Below are 19750 nucleotides of genomic sequence, written 5' to 3'. Positions count from 1 at the left end.
CAAGTATTTGCTCATAAAACAGACCACAGGTGATGAGCTAAGAGAATGTTTATCCAATAAAAAGGGCCTATTTGCAACAGTCTAATTTAGAATGCAGAAAATGTAGCATTTTCGAGGTGACACAATAACTCTTGAGATGTACAAAGATAAAGTCCATTCTCCACAACAACTTAAGAGATACAATGTAACAGTCCTATAAACTGTCCATCAAGAGACATGCCTTCTGTATTAAGACTCTCTGACAGAGAAAGCAAATGAAGGCTTCAACTAGTCAATCAGGTTGGCAGGGTATAGATGCTTGATTTGCAAATGTGATACTTCTGTTAAGTCTTGGGGAAAAAAAAAGTATATGTATGAGAAACAAAAAAGCAATAGGACTGCTGTAGTTAAACAAGTCCAATGAGACAACCAAATGACTGCCGGCTTTGGGGGGAAAAAACAGCTATTGAAAGCTGTTTGAATGGACCAGATATTCCATAATATTAGGGAATTATGGCTGATTTTCTTAGATGTATTACTGCATGCTGAAGCATCATTTGTCATGATACCCACAATTACTCTCAAAGGGTTAAAAGGTATGCATATATGTATATAGAGATAGAGTGTTACTGGTTGCATTACATTCCCTCAAAATTCATATGGTGAAGTCTTCACCACCACCGCCACCACCGCACCTACCCCCCTATATCACTGCAGATATCATTAGTTAAGATGGAAGGATACATGAGCAGAATGGGTCAATAATTCAATATGATTAGTGTTTTTATAAAAAGGGGAAATTTAGAACACATGCTGGCACAGGCCAAGGAACTGCCAGAACCCAAGCAGGAAAGCACTGGAGCTGATCTGTCCCTAGCATCTTCAGAGGGACCAGAGCCCTGCTGCACCCTCATCTCAGGCACCAAACCTCCACAACTGTAAGGCAGTAAATGTCTATTTGTTTAAGTCTTTGGTTCAGAAGAGGCAAGGAGTACATCAAGGCTATATATTGTCACCCTGCTTATTTAACTTATACGCACAGTACGTCACGTGAAACGCCAGGCTGGATGAATCACAAACTGGAATCAAGATTGCCAGGAGAAATATCAACAATCTAAGCTATGCAGATGACACTACCCGGATGTGAAGAGGAACTAAAAGAGCCTCATAATGAAGGTGAAAGAGCATAGTAAAAAAAAAAAACTGGCTTAAAACTCAACATTAAAAAAACTAAGATAATGGCATCCGGTCTCAGCACTTCATAGAAAACAGATGGGGAAAAATTGGAAAGTAAAAGATTTTATCTTATTGGGCTCCAAAAATCACTGGACAGTGACTGCAGCCCTGAAATTAGAAGATGTTTGCTCCTTGCAAGAAAAGCTACAACAAACCTAGATAGCGTATTAAAAAGCTGAGACATCACTTTGCCAACAAAGGTCCATCGAGTCAAAGCTTTCCAGCAGTTATGTACGGATGTGCGAAGCTGGACCATAAAGAAGGCTGAGCACCAAAGACTTGATGCTTTTGCACTATGGTGCTGGAGAAGACGATTCAGAGTTCCCTGGACAGCAAGGAGACAAATCAGTCAATCCTAAAGGAAACCAACCCAGAATATTTATTGGAAAGACTGATGCTGAAGCTCCAATACTTTGGCCACTTGATGTAAAGAGCCAACTCACTGGAAAAGAGCCCTGATGCTGGGAAAGACTGAGGGCAGGAGAAGGGGAAAACAAAGGATGAAATGGTTGGATGGCATTGACTCAATGGACATGAGTTTGAGCAACTCCAAGGACAGTAAAGGACAGGGCAGTCCAGCGTGCTGCAGTCCATGGAGTCGCAAAGGTCAGACATGACTTAGCAACTGAACAGACAAGACTTTAGTGATTGAACTTACATTTTGATATATCAGCCCTAACAAAATACAGAAAATCATAACAACTGTTGAATTTAAGAGGCAAATGTGTGGAATTAACTTCTTTCTTCAATCTCCCTGGATATCTAAAATGTTTACCACCACAGGGTAAAGCCTTAGAATTCTGTGAATATTCCGTTCTATAGTAACCATTCATTTAACAGGCACTGATGATACTATCCAGTAGATAAGGAGCTTTGTTTATCAACATCAAAAAAATAACTTGCAAGGATTTTGACTGGGATCATATTGAATCTATAAATTAAGCTGAGAAGAACTGACCACTTGACAAAATTGAATTGTCCTAACCTACTATGTCACTTCAGTTGTGTCTGACTCTTTGCAACCCCAAGCTCCTCTGTCCATGGGGTTCTTCAGGCAAGAATACTGGAGTGGGTTGCCATCTCCTTCTCCTACCCAGGTATTAAATATTTTGCTGTGAGACAGAATGCCTGGGGGAGCACATGGGAAGACATAGTGAGGGAGCACAAATGTGAAACAAAGTTTCAGATGAACATATACAGTGATTTTAAAAAAGAATACACCAAGGGGAGAAAGGGAGTGGGGTAATTGCAAGCAGAGGGAAGAGCAAGTAAAGAGAGAACTACTGAGTTTTTGCTTTTTTGTTCTGAAGTATAACTGATACAACATTGCATTAGTTTTAGGTGTACTCGATTTTAAGCAGTTTTGTTTTTTAATGGTTCAAAGACAGGGTACTGAGCAGACGGAGCAGTCGAGGAAGAAGCTGGAAACCTAACTCACATACTGGAGCTAGATTCTGAAATGCTGATTATGCCAACCTAGACAGACACAACAGTTTATATGCATCGATCAAATAAAGCAGGAAGCTTTAACTGGGTCCTATGGATACATAAATGGGCATCAGTTCCAGTCAGTCACTCAGTCGTGTCCAACTCCTTGCAACCCCCTAAACTGCAGCACGCCAGGCCTCCCTGTCCATCACTGACTCCCGGAGTTCACCCAAACTCATGTCCATTGAGTCAATGATGCCATCCAACCATCTCATCCTCTGTCGTCCCCTTCTCCTCCCACCTTCAATCTTTCCCAGCATCAGGGTCTTTTCAACTGAGTCAGCTATTCACATCAGGTGGCCAAAGTATTGGAGTTTCAGCTTCAACATCAGCCCTTCCAATGAACACCCAGGACTGATCTCCTTTAGGATGGACTGGTTGGATCTCCTTGCAGTCCAAGGGACTCTCAAGAGTCTTCTCCAACATCAGTTCAGAAGCATCAATTCCTCAGTGCTCAGCTTTCTGTATAGTCCAACTCTCACATCCATACATGACCACTGGAAAAACCATAGCCTTGACTAGACGGACCTTAGTTGGCAAAGTAATGTCTCTGCTTTTGAATATGCTATCTAGGGTGGTCATAACTGTCTTCCAAGGAGTAAGCATCTTTTAATTTCATGGCTGCAGTCACCATCTGCAGTGATTTTGGAGCCCAAAATAATAAAGTCTGACACTGTTTCCCCATCTATTTGCCATGAAGTGATGGGACCAGATGCCATGATCTTTGTTTTCTGAATGTTGAGCTTTAAGCCAACTTTTTCACTCTCCTCTTTCACTTTCACCAAGACACTCTTTAGTTTTTCTTCACTTTCTGGCATAAGGGTGGTATCATAAACACTGCTGTATTTAAAATGGATAACCAACAAAAGCCTACTGTATAGCACATGGTGCTCAGTCACTTCAATCATGTCACCCCATGGACTCGCCAGGCTCCTCTGTCCATGGGATTCTCCAGGCAAGAATACTGGAATGGGCTGTCATTTCCTTCTCTGCTCAATCTTATGTGCCATCCTGGATGGCAGGGAGGTTTGGAGGAGAATGGATACATGTATATGTACGGCTGAATCACTTCACTGTTCTCCTGAAACTATCACAACACTGTTAATCAGCTATGATGACACCACCCCTTCTGACAGAAAGTAAGCACTAAAGAGCGTCTTGATGAAAGCGAAAGAGGAGAGTGAAAAACTTGGCTTAAAGCTCAACATTCAGAAAACTAAGATCATGGCATCCAGTCCTATCACTTCATGGCAAATAGATGGGCAAACAGTGGGAACAGTGGCTGACTTTTATTTTTTCGGGCTCTAAAATCACTGCAGGTGGTGACTGCAGCCATGAAATTAAAAGACGCTTACTCCTTGGAAGAAAAGTTATGACCAACCTAGAAGCATATTCAAAAGCAGAGAGACATTACTTTGCCAACAAAGGTCCGTCTAGTCAAGGCTATGGTTTTTCCAGTGGTCATATATGGATGTGAGAGTTGGACTGTGAAGAAAGCTGAGCACCGAAGAATTGATGCTTTTGAACTGTGCTGTTGGAGAAGACTCTTGAGAGTCCCTTGGACTGCAAGAAGATCCAACCAGTCCTTCCTAAAGGAGATCAGTCCTGGGTGTTCATTGGAAGGCCTGATGCTGAGGCTCAAACTCCAATACTTTGGCCACCTGATGCAAAGAGCCGACTCATTTGAAAGACCCTGATGCTGGGAAAGATTGAGGGCAGGAGGAGAAGGGGATGACAAAGGATAAGATGGCTGGATGGCATCACCAACTCAATGGACACGGGTTTGGGTAGACTCCAGGAGTTGGTGATGGACAGGGAGGCCTGGCGTGCTGCAGTTCATGGGGTCACAAAGAGTCGGACACGACTGAGGGACTGAACTGGAACTGAACCCCAACAAAAAATGATTTGGGTGTTAAAAAAATTAAATTTAAGAAAAAAAGGATTTCAATGACCCTCCCACCTCATAATCACAGGTACGATTCTAATATGGATATTCACTTTTTTTTCTAGGAAGAAATATATAACTTTTATCAGATTCCTATGGGGTCCAGAAAGTATAGAAAGCACTACTGTAGGTAATGATAAATCATCCCAGGAACGTATATCACATGAAAATTATCAAAAAGGGACAAACTAGTGATTTTAAATTCCCCTTGTTATTCATGCTAAAAATGACTCATCATTTACTAGGAGTAGGCTGCAGTCCATGGGATCACTCAGAGTCAGACATGACTGAGCGACTTCACTTTCACTTTTTAGTTTCACACACTGGAGAAGGAAATGGCAATCCACTCCAGTGTTCTTGCCTGAGAATCCCAGTGACAAGGGAGCCTGGTGGGCTGCCGTCTATGGGGTCGCACAGAGTCGGACACGACTGAAGCAACTTAGCAGCAGCAGCAACATCATTCAAGAAAGCAGAAACTATAATAGAAATGATAGTCTGGTATGAGAAAAACAACCATATTCACACACTGACAGTATACTTTGACCAAGCACTTTCATTCCATGAATTTATCCGTACGTGTGTTCACACATGCACAAACACACATCCATAAGGTTATTCAATGGAGCACTGTTTTTAATAACAAAAGACTGGAAACTACCCACGTCTATTAATTAGAGAACTAGTTAACATGAAATACCCATACAATACATATTAGGCAACTATTATAAAGAAGGTAGTTCTATTTAGAAACTCCAAGATGTATTAAGTGGAAAGAAGTACAAAACAGTGTACAGACTACTACCGATGTGAAAAGCAACAAAAAAGGAACACACACACATCTGTAGTAAACACATTTGCTATGTGCTGTGCTTAGTCCCTCAGTCAGGTCCGACTCTGTGATCCCACGGACCGTAGCCCCCAGGCTCCTCTGTCCATGGGGATTCTCCAGGCAAGAATACTAGAGTCGGTTGCTATGCCCTCCTCCAGGGGATCTTCCCAACCGGCTCAAAGCCAAGACTCCCACACTGCAGACGGCCTCCTTACCACCTGAGCCACCAGGGAAGCCCATGGGTACTGAAGTGGGAGGCCTAGTCCTTCTCCAGGGGATCTTCGCAACCGAGGAACCAAACCAGGGTCTTCTGCATTCCAGGCGGTTTCTTTACCAGCTGAGCTACCAGAAAAGCCCCACATTCTCTCTATATATAACACAAATTATCTCTGGAAAAAAATCACAACAAACTGATAACTATAGTTATTGGATAGATGAAAGAGGCTTGGAGGACAGCCACAGGGAAGAGACAGATCACTGTATATCCTCTTATACTCGTCACTGTTTTTGGTAATGAGGCTAGTGGTAAAGGACCCACCTGCCAATGCAAGAGACATAAGAGACGTGGGTTTGATCCCTGCGTTGGGAAGATCCCCTGGAGAAGGACATGGCAACCCACTCCAGTATTCTTGCCTGGAGAATCCCACAGACATAGGAGCATGGCAGGCTACAGGCCACAGGTTCACCAAGAGTCGGACATGACTGAAGCGACTTAGCATGCATGCAGTATAAAAGTAAATGTATGAATGAACAAATGCATAAAGTAACTTATAAAAGCAATTACTAAGCAGGGCTATGAACATAGGCAATGAACTGGAAATGAAGATTCTGGGCACAGAACTGTTATAAAAAACATGGCTGCAAATGAGCAATGTGGGTGGAAAAAAGAAAAACTTCATATGATAAACTATAGCTTGAGAACAGGACACGTAGGAGGAAGAGCCTAGCTACTCCTTTGGGATGCGGCCTGTTTGGATACAAAGTATCTACCAAGAGGGAATCCCCAGCAGTCCAGTGGTCAGGACTCTAGGCTCCTACTGCAGAGGCCTCCGGTTCAGTGCCTGGTCAGGAGACTAAGATCCCACACGCTTCACAGCACTTCACCAAATAACTGCATTAATATCTAAAATATCTACCAAAAAATATTCTGTCAAACACTAGATTTAAAAGTTGAAATCACTGTTACTAAAATAGAAGTACACCAAAGCCAAAGGTGGTAATCAATTTTGAACAAAGCTAGATATAACAACTTCAAGACCACAGAATAATATGATCACTTACTTCCTAACGGAAGATCTTCCTATTTTAGACTTTTCTGGCTATGTAAACTTATAATTTTAGCTCTCTCACGAAGACAGTGAACAAAAACGTTCTTCAAAGTTACACTGAAATGTAGATGGGTTTTTTGGGGGTTTTTTAAGGTGGAGAAAAGAACACTACACAGGTATTCAAGTGACCTGTATTCTTCCACTGTGTGACTTCGAACAAATTTAATGTCTTCAATCCTGCTTTTTTAAGAGTCTAGATCTTATGGCCTCTAAAGTTAAAATAATTCTAAAATTTCAAGATTATACAGAGAGCAGGTGAGAATTTTCCAGTTCCTTTTCAAATCATTTTTAAATTTAGCTTAACAACTGAATGTAAAAACATTTAACAAAATACACAATCATTGCCAAAGGCAGAATCCTAAGCAGATGGTCCTGAATATTTCAAATTTGTCAACAGCAAGGTAAAATGAAAAGCTTAAGGTTTGGGGTGCCTCCTGATTTTGGCACAGTGACTCTGCTTCTTTTATTAACCACATTGGCCAACAAGCCTAACTAGTTCCTCAGTCAGCGGCATTTGTGGTGTCTTTACCCTATGACACATACTGTCTTAGTTTGGTCTTTCCCTTCAAACAAATCTGTCAGAATTTCAAAAATACAGTGGTTATTAAGGATAAAATTACTGAGTTAAAAAGTAAAGTTTAAAAAAAATTTCACCAATGAAACGTATGTCCTTTATTTTTTATGTGAATCTCCCCTTTATAAAGGTTCAGTATAGTTACATAAAATTGCTTTTATTACAGCTATAAGTAAAGCTTATTAATTTCTAACTGTTAGGTAGGTAGAACAGGGAAAAGGAGTACAAAATGGCAGTGGCTAAAAGACAAGGAAGAGAAAAGCCCGCGAAAATAGGACAGACAAAGGTCAAAGGAAGGTCCAGGACCAGAGTGAGGACTTCAGATAGAACAGCACTCCAGACTAAGCCCAATTTGCATGGGGCAGGCCCAGGGGGAAGCAAAAAACATATAAAAACAGGAGCCAAAGGGCCCCCGCCGCGCGGGGGCGCTCTTCTCTTCACGTCTTTGGATCGACGTGCCCTCACGCCTTTAAGATGGATTTTCCTGCTATCTTCTAAATAAAACAGAGATGTAACACTGAGCTGTAACACTGATTTGTCTGAGAGCAATAACACAGTCCGTTCGAGACCTGAGAGCTATAACACGGTCTGCCCAAGACCCGAGAGCTGTGACACGCTGAGGGAGCTTTAATGCCCGTCACTCCAAATCTTTGTTATGGCGAGACAAAAACCAAGGAGCATATACTCTCGTGACATAACCACAAAGGCAAACTCACTAGAGCTTCCTAAACAGTCATTTTCTTAGGCATACTCATGGACAACAATCTACATTTTTTGTTGGGAAAATCAACTGCTTGACCAATTACTAACTGCACTAAATACTTGTGACTCAAGTTAGGTGAAGCCTTTTTAAGATAAAACACCAAAAGCATAATTAACCCAAGAAAAAATGGACCAACTGGACATCATCAAAATTACAACGTTTTTGTGCTTCAGTAAAACTATCTTTAACGTGAAAAGACAGGGCTTCCTTGGAGGCTCAGTGGTAAAGAATCTGTCTCCCAATGCAGGAGCCACGGGTTTGATCCCTGATTCAGAGGATCACACAGGCGACGGAGCAACTAACCTCATCCACGGCAACTGCTGAGCCTGCGCTCTAGAGCCCGGGAGCCGCGAGTGCTGGCCCCAGTGCACTCTAGAGCCTGTGCTGCACAACAGAAGGCACCGCAACGAGAAACCCGAGCACAGCCACCAGAGCCTCCCCCACCCCCGCTTTCCGCACCTAGAGAAAGCCGTCTCAGCACCCAAGACCCAGAACAGCCAAAAATAAGCAGAGTATTCCAAGAAAAAAAGAAAATGAAAAGACAATCCACATCATTAGAAAAAAATCTGACAAATCATGTATCTGATAAGGGACTGGCATTTAGATTATATAAAGAGCTCTCCCAGCTCAATGTTAAAAACACAACCGATACTTTAAATGGACAATAGCTACTTTTCTACAGATAACAAAATGGTTAATAATCACATGAACAGATGCTAAGCATCATTAGGAAAATGCAAATCAAAACACAAAGGAAAAACACTTCATACCCACTAAGGTGACTATAGTCAAAAAGAAGAAAATGACAAGGGTTGGTGAGAATGTGGATAAATTGTAATCCTCACATACTGTTGGTAGGAATGAATATAAAATAGTGTAGCCTCTTAGGAAACCAGTTCAGAATTTCCCTAAATTCTAAGGATATAATTACCATAATACCCAGCAATTCTAATCCTAGGTACATTCCAAGAGAACCAAAAGCATTATATCCACACAAAAACTTGTACACGAATGTTCATAGCAGCATTATTTGCTATAATCAAGAAGTGAATACAACCAAACATTTTACTTACTAGGTTACCTCTTTATTATAAACAACAGGAATCAGAAAAAGTCGGGTATAAGAGACGCACAAGGTAATGTATGGAGGAAGGGTCCCAGAGTTCTCAGAGCCCACCAATCTTCTTGAGAATCTTCATGTGGTCACCAATCCAGAAGCTCTCCGAACCATGAGCCGTGTTCTTTCAGAGTATTTATGAAGGTTTCCTAATCTGGGCATGTTTGACTAAATAACTGGCAATTAATTCAACCGCCAGCCCCCTTCCTCTCCTAGAGGGTGGAACTGAAAGTTCTAATCCTCTCAACATGTTTGGTTTCCCTTCACCCCTAGGTACTTTGCAAAAGTCACCTCATTAACATAAACTCAGGAGTGATTTCAGGGGTTTGTCATGAATATCAAAACACCTTTATCACTCTAATCACTTAGAAAATTCCAAGAGTTTTAGGAGTTCTATGCCAGAAACCAATACACGCTTCTTACTATAAATCACATGAGGGATAGCATGATTTCTTGGATACACTGTTAGGAAAAAATAAGGGTCTCACACACACAAATGAGAATATAATCAACCTTAAGAACTTGTGTGCAGCAAAGGACACAATCAACAGAGTGAAAAGGCAACCTACAGAATGGAAGAAAACATCTGCAAATCTGATAGGGGTTAATATTCAGAATAAATGAAGAACCTCCTACAACTCAACAACAAAAATCAAATTACCCAAGCTTCCCTGGTGGTTCAGTGGTAAAGAATCCGCCTGCCAATGCAGAAGACACAAGTTCGATCCCTGGTCTGGGACGATCCTGCTGCCGTAGAGCAACTAGGCCCGTATGCCACGACTACTGAGCCCGTGCTCTAGAGCCCTCGCACTAACGCCCACAAGCCTTAGACGACTGGGCAACAAGAGCAGCCACCGCAACGGCAAGCCCACGCGCTACAACCAGAAAGCAGCGCCCGAAGGCCGCGACTGAAGACAAGACCCAGGACAGCCAATCAATAAATGAAATCATTTTTAAAAAAACAAGGTTCACAAGTTTTTTATAGTATGCCTCTTTTGTAAGGAAGAGAAAATAAGAATGCAGACATAAACACACCATACTTTGGATGGGTGAAAAAGGAATAGACAGCTTAGAAACAGAAGCAAGATTTATATACTCTTTCAATATTGTATCAAGTTTTAAGCCATGTAAATATTTACTATGTTAAAAAGTAAAGAAAAAAACACACCCAATCATGAACAAAAAGCAAAAAGTCTGACTTGATAGTCAAAACTAATCAAATGGATCAAATAAACAAAAAAGTGTCATTTCAAGCAACTTTTGAACACAGTTCTTTTTGGGGGGGGGGGCCGGGGGAGAGTGGCTGTGCTGGGTCTCTGCTCCTGCAGGCAGGCTTTCTTTAGTCGCAGTGACGGGGGCAGTGGTGGGCTACTCTCCAGCTGGGGTGCGCAGGCTTCTCACTGCGGTGGCTTCTCTTGTTGCTGAGCCCAGGCTCTGGATCACATGGACTTAGCTGCCCACAGCATGTGGGATCTTTCCAGCCTGGGGACTGAGCCAGTGTCCCCAGTACTGGCAGAAGGACTCTCAACCACTGGCCTACCAGGGGATGTCCGCTAACTGCTCATTTTTAGTGGAATACAGTCTAAGGAAAAAGGACTAAAAAGAATCAACTGCACTCAGTTGAATCTACTTTCTTTGTAACAAATCCCAATAATAATGTTCACTTTAAACTACCTGTGGAGGATTCATGTCAATGTATGGCAATACAATACTGTAAAGTAATTAGCCTCCAATTAAATAAATTTATATAAAAAAACAAAATAAATTAATAATAAGTTGGAACTTAAAATACTAATATAAACAGATGGTTTCTGAAAACATTTTCTAGCTCTGTCCAATGAAGGAAGCCTAGAACACAGACATTCTAATAACTGTATATATTACCAAGCACCCACATCTTAAATTTATAAATATCATTTTCTATCAAAAGAAAATAAGACTTTTTGGAGAAATAGAAAAATATAAAAAAGGAAGCCACGGAAAGACACGGGTTATTTTGTTTTGCTAAAAAAAAAAAACAAGAAAAAAGCTCTCAAAGATTAATTCAGTTGAGCCAGAAGGAACACAAGAGCGAACCCCCTGGCGAACACAAGAGCTTCCACTGCAGGGGGCATGGGTTCTATCCCCATCTTGGAAGAAGTCACATGGCATGACAAAAAAAAAAACACGGGTTGGGGGTAGGGATACAAGAACCAGCTTAAAGAGGGACTCACACTAGCCAAGTCTGCAACAACTTAAGCATGGAAAACAGTAACAACTACAACACATCAGAGAAAAAAAAAAGGTAATACTCCAAAAATCAGGAGAAAACAAAACTAGCAGACTAGACTCTTAAAGAAAAGTTAGTCATTAAAGAAAGAAAGGCCAGAGAAATGACTGAACAACCACAGACTAGAGAGGGCTTCGCTGGCGGCTCAGGGGTCAGGAAATCTGCCCGCCAGTGCAAGGGATGCAGACTGACCCCTGATCTGGGGAGACCCCAGAGGCCTCAGAGCGACTAAGTCCGTGTGCCCCACCTACTGAGCCTGCGCTCTAGAGCATGGGAGCCGCAACTAGAACAAAGCTCACTCAGCAATGAAGACCCAGCAGAGTCAAAAAGGAATAAGTTTTTTTAAGTTTAAAAAAATTATAAAGACTAAAGAAATATGACAATTAAATACAACATTCAATTCTAGACTGGAACCTAAATTACAGAGGAGAAAACTCTGTAAGGGATGTTATTGAGACAACTGGAGAAAGTGGAATATGAAATCTGAGTATCAAATCTTGTACCTACATTAAGTCCGTTAGTTCAGTTCAGTCGCTCAGTCATGCCCAACTCTTTGCGACCCCATGGACTGCAGAACGCCAGGCTTCCCTGTCGATCCCCAATTCCCAGAGCTTGGTCAAAACTCAAGTCTGCAGAATCTATTAATATTCTGGGTATTTAAGAGAATGGTGTTCTTACGGGAAAGATGCACGGTGGCTATCAAGGACTCCAGATGTTTCAGGAAAAAACACAGGGAATAGGCGGGATTCCCTGCCAGTCAGCTGAAACTACTGAGCCCAAGGGCTGCAACTATGGAAGCCCGCATGCCTAGAGCCTGTGCTATGCAAGAAGAAAAGCCACCGCAATGAGAAGCCAGTGCACCACAACCAGAAAGGAGGCCCTGCTTGCCACAACTAGAGAAAGTCCACGCACAGCAACAAAGACCCAGATCATCAAAAACCATAAGTAAATAAAACTTGAAAAACTAGAAAGGAGGGGGAAGCACTTTTTTTTAAACAGAAAACAGCCAAGAAATAAAGCCGTGAGGAGAATTTTTGTAGAAAGTTCACTTATTCAATTTCTGTAACTCCAAATTAAATGACTAGGCCATCATCAACCATTAGGTGACAGGGGAAATGTACCTTTTCAGTGAAGAAATTCAACGGGCACCACGCTAACCAAGTAAATTCAGCACTGTAAACAGCGGGGCAAACATCTGGAAATCCTCACCAACTTATTAATAGATCACTAGAAACAAGAGAACCAGAATTCTGTCTTTACTGATGCAATGCAAATTACATACTACCATCTAGGAAGTATTTGTGCCAAAAATACTGACCCAAATTCAATTAAACCTCTCTAGATCTAACTTTCAATTTATAGGAAATTTAAAAATAGAGAAACAAGTTAAATGACATTTTAAGCATTCAGTCAGAAAATCCCAAATATGGCATATTCTTTAAAAAGTCCACGCCAGAGAGAATATTAACTGAAAGTGAAAGTGAAGTCGCTCAGGTGTCCAACTCTTTGCAACTCCAGGGACACCAGGCTCCTCCATCCATGGGATTCTCCAGGCAAGAATACTGGAGTGGGCTGCCATTTCCTTCTCCAGGGGATCTTCCCGACCCAGGGTTAACATTAACTGACTAAAGCATAATAAAGGGAATTGTTTTTATACAGTTTCAGCCATAGGCTAGTTTGCAATAAAAATATATAAACTGTAGAAAAATGGCATTAAAGAGGTATTTAGGGAACAAATGGCTTCCCTGGTGGCTCAGAGGTTAAAACATCTGCCTGCAATGCGGGAGACCAGGGTTTGATCCCTGGGTCAGGAAGATCCCCTGGAGAAGGAAATAGCAACCCACTCTAGTACTCTTGCCTGGAGAATCCCATGGAGGGAGGAGCCTGGTAGGCTACAGTCCATGGGATCGCAAAAAGTCGGACACAACTGAGCGACAAACTACTAGGGAACAAATAGCGTGATACCAGCATTTACTTTCAACTGGTTGTTGAGGGGAGAGGTATGCTGAGAGTTAAAGCAAAATGGACAAAATGTTAGTAACAGATAAATCTAAATGAAAGGCAATAGGCGTTCACTGCGTTCTTCTTTCAGCTTTTCTCGATGTTTGCAATTTATCCTAACACACAAAAAAAGTTACCAGAATATCCTACACACAAATAAAGGGAAATTGCTCCTTAAGCGTATCTTACTAAGTGGGGACAGTAAACAGCAGGTGGCGATATAACAAAGTCAGCCTTAAAGCACAGCCCACCCAGGGACCCGCTCAAAAGGGAAGGCATAGTGTCAGGGGCTAAAGTAACAGAAGGCGGTCACACAGACCTTAGGTTAACCAGAGGCACAGTTGAAAATAAATATTCACTGAAGACCTCACTAACGGGACAAGACATAGCTGGACTTTGAAAAATGGACAGGATATGCAGTATGAAAGGAGGAGCTTGGGGAAACAGGTCACCAGTAACGGCAAAGGAGCAGAAATAAACCCACTCTGTGTGAAATACAGATCTCAGGAGAGACACGATAAGAAGTTTTGTACAAAAATCATTCACTCAATTTTTATAATGCTTTAGGCTTTTTGAGCACAAAAAATATATAAGGCACTATAGCATCTGTCTTCTAAGAGCTGACAAAGTAGTGGAGAAGCTACACTCCAATCAAAATACACTGAACAGGACTTCCCTGGTGGGCCAGTGGTTGGGACTCCGCCTGCCAGTTCAGGGGACCCGGTTCCATCCCTTGTCCGGGAAGATGCTACACGCCATGAGACAACAGAGCCCTGCGCCACAACCGAAGCCTGCAACCTAGAGCCCAGGGCTCTGCAAACCACAACTGAAGAAAACCCATGTGCTCAGAGGAGCCAAAAATAATCAAATAAAATTAAATCTAAAAAATACATTACGAAGAGATACACACAAAACTCTTTAATAACACAGGGAAGGGAGTATTTACTTTACCAGAGGAATGAGGCTGATCCAGTCTTTGTTTCCAACAAAGACAACTGAGTTAATTTTTTAAAAGTAAAAATGGGGAAGGTAGAAATGGACAAAATGGATGAAGGGGGTCAAAAGATAAAAACTTCCAATTCTAAAGTAAGTTAAACATAGCAACTACAGTTAACACTATATTGCATATTTAAATTTTCTAAATGAGTAGATCTTAAAAGTTCTCATAACAAAAGGAAATTATAACTGTGTGGTGATTATTCTGCAATATATACTAATAGTGAAGCATTATCGTACATATGTACAACTGAAACTAACATCGCAATTTAAAAAAAAAGGACTTCATCAAATTCAAGTCACAAAAGAAAAATGCCAAAATTTGCTGAATGCTTACTATGTACTAGACACTTTTTTTTTTTTACCTTTGAGACAAGTACTATAACTAACATTTTTAAACTGAAGTTCAGCATGTAAGTGACCTAATGTAAAAAAGCTAGGTAGTGGTGAGACTAACCAGTGGACAGACCTTCAAACCTAGGTCTATCTACTGCTAAAACCCACTGCCTTTCCAATACTACCTAGATCTTAGAAAATAACAAGGACTCAAATTATGATTATAAGGTACAACACAAACATTATAAAGTCAGTCACTACCAGAAAATACTAAAATGTTCTAAGGCCAGAAAGGATGAGAGTAAGGTAAAGATTTTCCAATACTATGCCTTATATGAATCTCAGAGAAACTTTCACTAATCTAAAAGAAAAAAATCTCTTACAAGCAAAAGTTACAACACAAATAAAATCCTGGAATAATGTTTAGCAGAAAACTAGGACAATTTGGAGTCTTAAAAAACAAGTCTGGAATACTTAAACAACTGGTGAGCTGGACAACTAAATGTACTTTGATAATGAAGATTTCTAATCTTCAGGCTCTAATTAATACTATTTTATCTAAAAGTCCTATTTTTTGCTAAGCAACCTCAAAAGGATTACATAAACACATTCTTAGGTGAAAAGCTTTCACAAATATCTTTGTCAAAATATTTGTGACAGTTATAAAACTTTCTTTGCCTTACTTTCTTCATTCTTATTCTGAAATATGAAACAGTTTCAGCAACAATCAATTAACATTTTTCCCTAAGTAGTGAGGGTCAGACACGAGTGAGCAACTTCATTTTCACTTTTCACTTTCATGCACTGGAAAGGGAAATGGCAACCCAGTCTAGTGTTCTTGCCTGGAGAATCCCAAGGACAGGGCAGCCTGGTGGGCTCCCACCTCTGGGGTCGCACAGAGTCGGACACAACTAAAGCGACTTGGCAGCAGCAGTAGCAGTGTGAAAAGTATACAGAACTTGTTACTTAGCATGCAGAGCTCTGAATAAGCACCTTAAATGGTTACTAAAAGTGTAATTAAAGCCTTCAGTTCAGTTCAGTTGCTCAGTCGTGTCCAACTCTTTGCGACCCCATGAATCCCAGCACACCAGGCCTCCCTGTCCGTCACCAACTCCCGGAGTCCACTCAGACTCACGTCCATCGAGTCAGTGATGCCATCCAGCCATCTCATCCTCTGTCGTCCCCTTCTCCTCCTGCCCTCCATCCCTCCCAGCAATGAGTCAACTCTTCGCATGAGGTGGCCAAAGTATTGGAGTTTAAGCTTCAACATCAGTTCTTCCAATGAACACCCAGGGCTGATCTCCTCGCTGTCCAAGGGACTCTCAAGAGTCTTCTCCAACACCACAGTTCAAAAGCATCAATTCTTCGACGCTCAGCTTTCTTCACAGTCCAACTCTCACATCCATACATGACCACTGGAAAAACTATAGCCTTGACTGGACGGACCTTTGTTGGCAAAGTAATGTCTCTGCTTTTGAATATGCTATCTAGGTTGGTCATAACTTTTCTTCCAAGGAGTGTCTTTTCATTTCATGGCTGCAATCACAATCTGCAGTGATTTTGAAGCCCCCCAAAATAAAAGTCTGACACTGTTTCCACTGTTTCCCCATCCATTTCCCATGAAGTGATGGGACCAGATGCCATGATCTTCGTTTTCTGAATGTTGAGCTTTAAGCCAACTTTTTCACTCTCCTCTTAGGTCAGGGTAAAACTGATAGCAAAATCTGCGTTTTGATATTTTTCACCAACCAAAGAATGCAAATTAAGCCATCAACTTCAGAGATAAGGATTTATCTTTTTCCTAAAGCAGTGTGATTTAAGGCCAACTTTCTACAAAAATTCTTCCCCTAAATACCAAAAGTTAAAATTTTTCTCTAAACTTCAAGAAAAAGGGCCAAATACAGAAAGTAAGGCCTCAACATAAATACAAATCGATAGAGTATTTTGTCTTCTTCTAGGCAAGGAAACCAATTAAAAAGTGCAAAAGTACTTTATGGTAATAAGAGAGGCCCAATGCAATTAAGATTAGCGGGGAAAAATTACCATCGGGGAACAATGAACACGCTTCTGTTTAACTAAAAGTTTTTGTTTGAATTAAATAGGTCTATCTCTGCACCACATTCACAGGCAAAAATACTGCGTGCGCTAGATCTCCAGAGGGTACTTAAAAGTCCACGCAGGCTTCGTAAGAGGTATTCCTTTTACACAGGCTTTTTGTTCATATTCTAGTCTTCCAAAGTTCCCGGAACACATAATGTCATCTGAGTAGAAAATACTTCAAATCATTCATGACAGGTTTTCTAGAAATAATCCATGCATTTCTGATTTGATTTAAACAGGTCCAATTACCGAATTCCCTATCGAACCGCCTCCTTCTTTCTCCGGAAGGACCACCAATTACAAGGGTTTACATGCACGTATCAACAGTTTTTATATTTCCTCAAAAAAAAAAAAAAAAGGAATGCCTTCTATGATCCTAAGTATCTAACTGCCAGAACTCAAAATCAGAAATGTGCAGGGAATTACTAACGGCCACTTGCAGAGAGCACGATCTAAACCAAACAAAACAGTAATAAAGCTATTCCAAAGGAGCAGGAGCATGGGTTTTTTGCCTATCTAGCTGTGGACTTATACCTGTTAAAATTACAGACTTCAGGTCACGATAAAAGCGAGGCTAACTAAACCTTCGCCGTTTTACAGGTTTCGTATTAACTAACTTCCCATGACCTCTTCAACCAACCACTCAAACCATTCAACTCTCGGCCCAACCCCTTCCACTCCCGCCCCCAATTTCAGTTTTAAGGCGCTTCACTCCTCCAAACTTCACAGTGTTTTCCGCGGCCTACCCTACCTACGTCTTCGCTTCGCCACAGGTCTCAACTCAGGGCCTTAGCCTTACTATGTCCGCCATTCCCGGTATGCCTCAAGCTGCTAGCCCCCTCCCGTAAGGCCCAAACCCGCCTCAAAGAGCCCTCGGGAGGTCGATCCTCCCAGCTCTTCCAACTCGTCCACAGGCACCCCTAAGGTCCCCAAAGCACGCAACGGCCGAGCATGAAAATGGCGGAGTGCGGCCGCCTGCTGCAGGTGAGCGGTCCCATGCCGCCGCGCACTCACCCTCGGGCGCTGATCAGAGGTCCTAACGACTGGCGAGCGATATGTTTGTCTTCACAGTCAGGAATGTCTCTCCCGTCGGGCCCCCTCCCTCCTCCCCTCTCAATCCCACTCCTCCAAAAGAGCAGCCGCCATCTTCCCCTATGAGCCACCGAGCGCACGTCCGTGTGTCATCACGCACCGGCGTACGCTTCTACGTCACGCGCGCCTGGGTCGAAGGGCTCCGTAGGGCTAACCCTGCGCATGTGCTTAGCTGAGAGGCGGGGCCTGGCCGGAACCTTACGCGGCCTGTCGGAGCGACTTCTTTGTTCCGGCTGAGAGGAGGTCCGCCCTCCTTGGGGGGAAGGAACTAGGGAGGTTGTGCCGCCTTACTTTTTTCATCCTGTGCGCTAACCCCAGTGCCCCTAGAAATAACTCTTTTTGGAAAATTTGAATGAGAAATTTGTTCGTGGGCGGTACTGCAGTTGCTAACATGCCTATTCATTCGTGAAATTAGGGGGTCTGGCTGACAGTATTTTAAGAATTTGAAGAAACGCACCGAGCTGAGTCAAGCACGTTTGTGTCGTTTGCGCATTCCCAGTGTCTCTTAAAGTATCTCCTTTCTAAATGAGAGTGGATACTGAGTTATAAAACTTGAGCCCTAGGGTACAACCAGTTTAGAAAACTGTTTCCGCAGTGTCTATTAAAGCTAAGCATACACTCACCCTAAAACGCAGCAGTTCCCCTGCAAGAGAACTGAGTGCACGTGTCCACCAAAGGTTTACATGAGAATGTTCATAGGAGCTTTATTTGTAACAGGGCTTTCCTGGTGATTCAGACAGTAGAGAATCCGCCTGCATGCAGGAGACCTGAGTTCAATCCCTGGGTCTGGAAGATCCCCTGGAAAAGGAAATGGGTACTTGTCCCAGTAATCTTGCCTGTGGACAGAGGAACCTGTGTACCAGTAAATAAATTGTGGTGTGGTCATGCCATTGATAGGGACAGAGTAAAGGGACAAGTGTGCTCGGTCACTCTGGTATGGGACTTTGCATTCCCAAGGACAATAGCCGGACAGGCTCCTTTGTCAGCGGAATTTTCACAGTAAGAACGGTGGAGTAGGTTGCCATTTCCATTTCCTTTTCCAGGGGATCTTACTCACCGAGAGATTGAACCCTTCTCTCTTGCCTCTCCTGCATTGGCAGGTGGATTCTTTGCCACTGCGTAACCATATAGGTGATTAAATAGTTAATCCCACTAGAGAATTTTAAGTAGAAAAAATAGGCGAGACCCCTGTTAGTTAATGATTATTAAAGAGAGTTGGTGGGAGACAGGCCTGAAAGCAATAAAACAATGGTGGCGTGAGACCCACATCCTACCTAGTGAGCTCAGTAAATTAATGATCTCTAGGACATGCTCTCTGCACGGATAGAAAACAATCTGTGGACCTAGCTTGCCATGTAGGGATAAGAAAACCCATGCCCAGCTGGTAAAAGGAGCGGATAATGAAAGCATGACTTCTACTCAAGACAAAGTCCTTCTCCCCCTCCCCACTTTTCCTCTGATTATGAAACTGTAGCCCACTAAGTTCTCAGGGCACGGCATCCCCTTGCCCGCCTGTTGTAAACCTCAGGAGCATCCTGTTCTAATCAAGTCACTTCTCATCTACCACTTTGCCTCTTGCTGAATTCTTTCTGTTCTGAGACATAAAGAACTGTGGTACCAGAGCACTTCAGAGCCCCTGAAACAACACCTAACAGTTTGAAAAGCAATTACCCAAGCTGATGCAAGTGATGTTCAGT

At 42.2% G+C, this 19750-nt stretch overlaps 1 protein-coding gene across 1 annotated transcript in view; it reads right to left on the bottom strand.

Annotated features, from left to right (window-relative positions):
- Positions 1-18056, bottom strand: part of WDR33 (WD repeat domain 33) — a 114148-nt gene extending 96092 nt beyond the window's left edge. The window contains exon 1 of the mRNA XM_068967146.1: positions 17976-18056. The gene's annotated coding sequence lies outside the window, so the exon portion shown is untranslated. The remainder of the gene's footprint in view (positions 1-17975) is intronic.
- Between the last annotated feature and the right edge of the window lie 1694 nt (positions 18057-19750).

The sequence above is a fragment of the Capricornis sumatraensis genome, chromosome 3 (assembly GCF_032405125.1).
Source record: "Capricornis sumatraensis isolate serow.1 chromosome 3, serow.2, whole genome shotgun sequence".
In the NCBI taxonomy this organism is placed as follows: domain Eukaryota; kingdom Metazoa; phylum Chordata; class Mammalia; order Artiodactyla; family Bovidae; genus Capricornis; species Capricornis sumatraensis.
The sequence above is the reverse complement of the archived record's forward strand: the minus strand, read 5'-3'. Positions and strand labels throughout refer to the sequence as shown.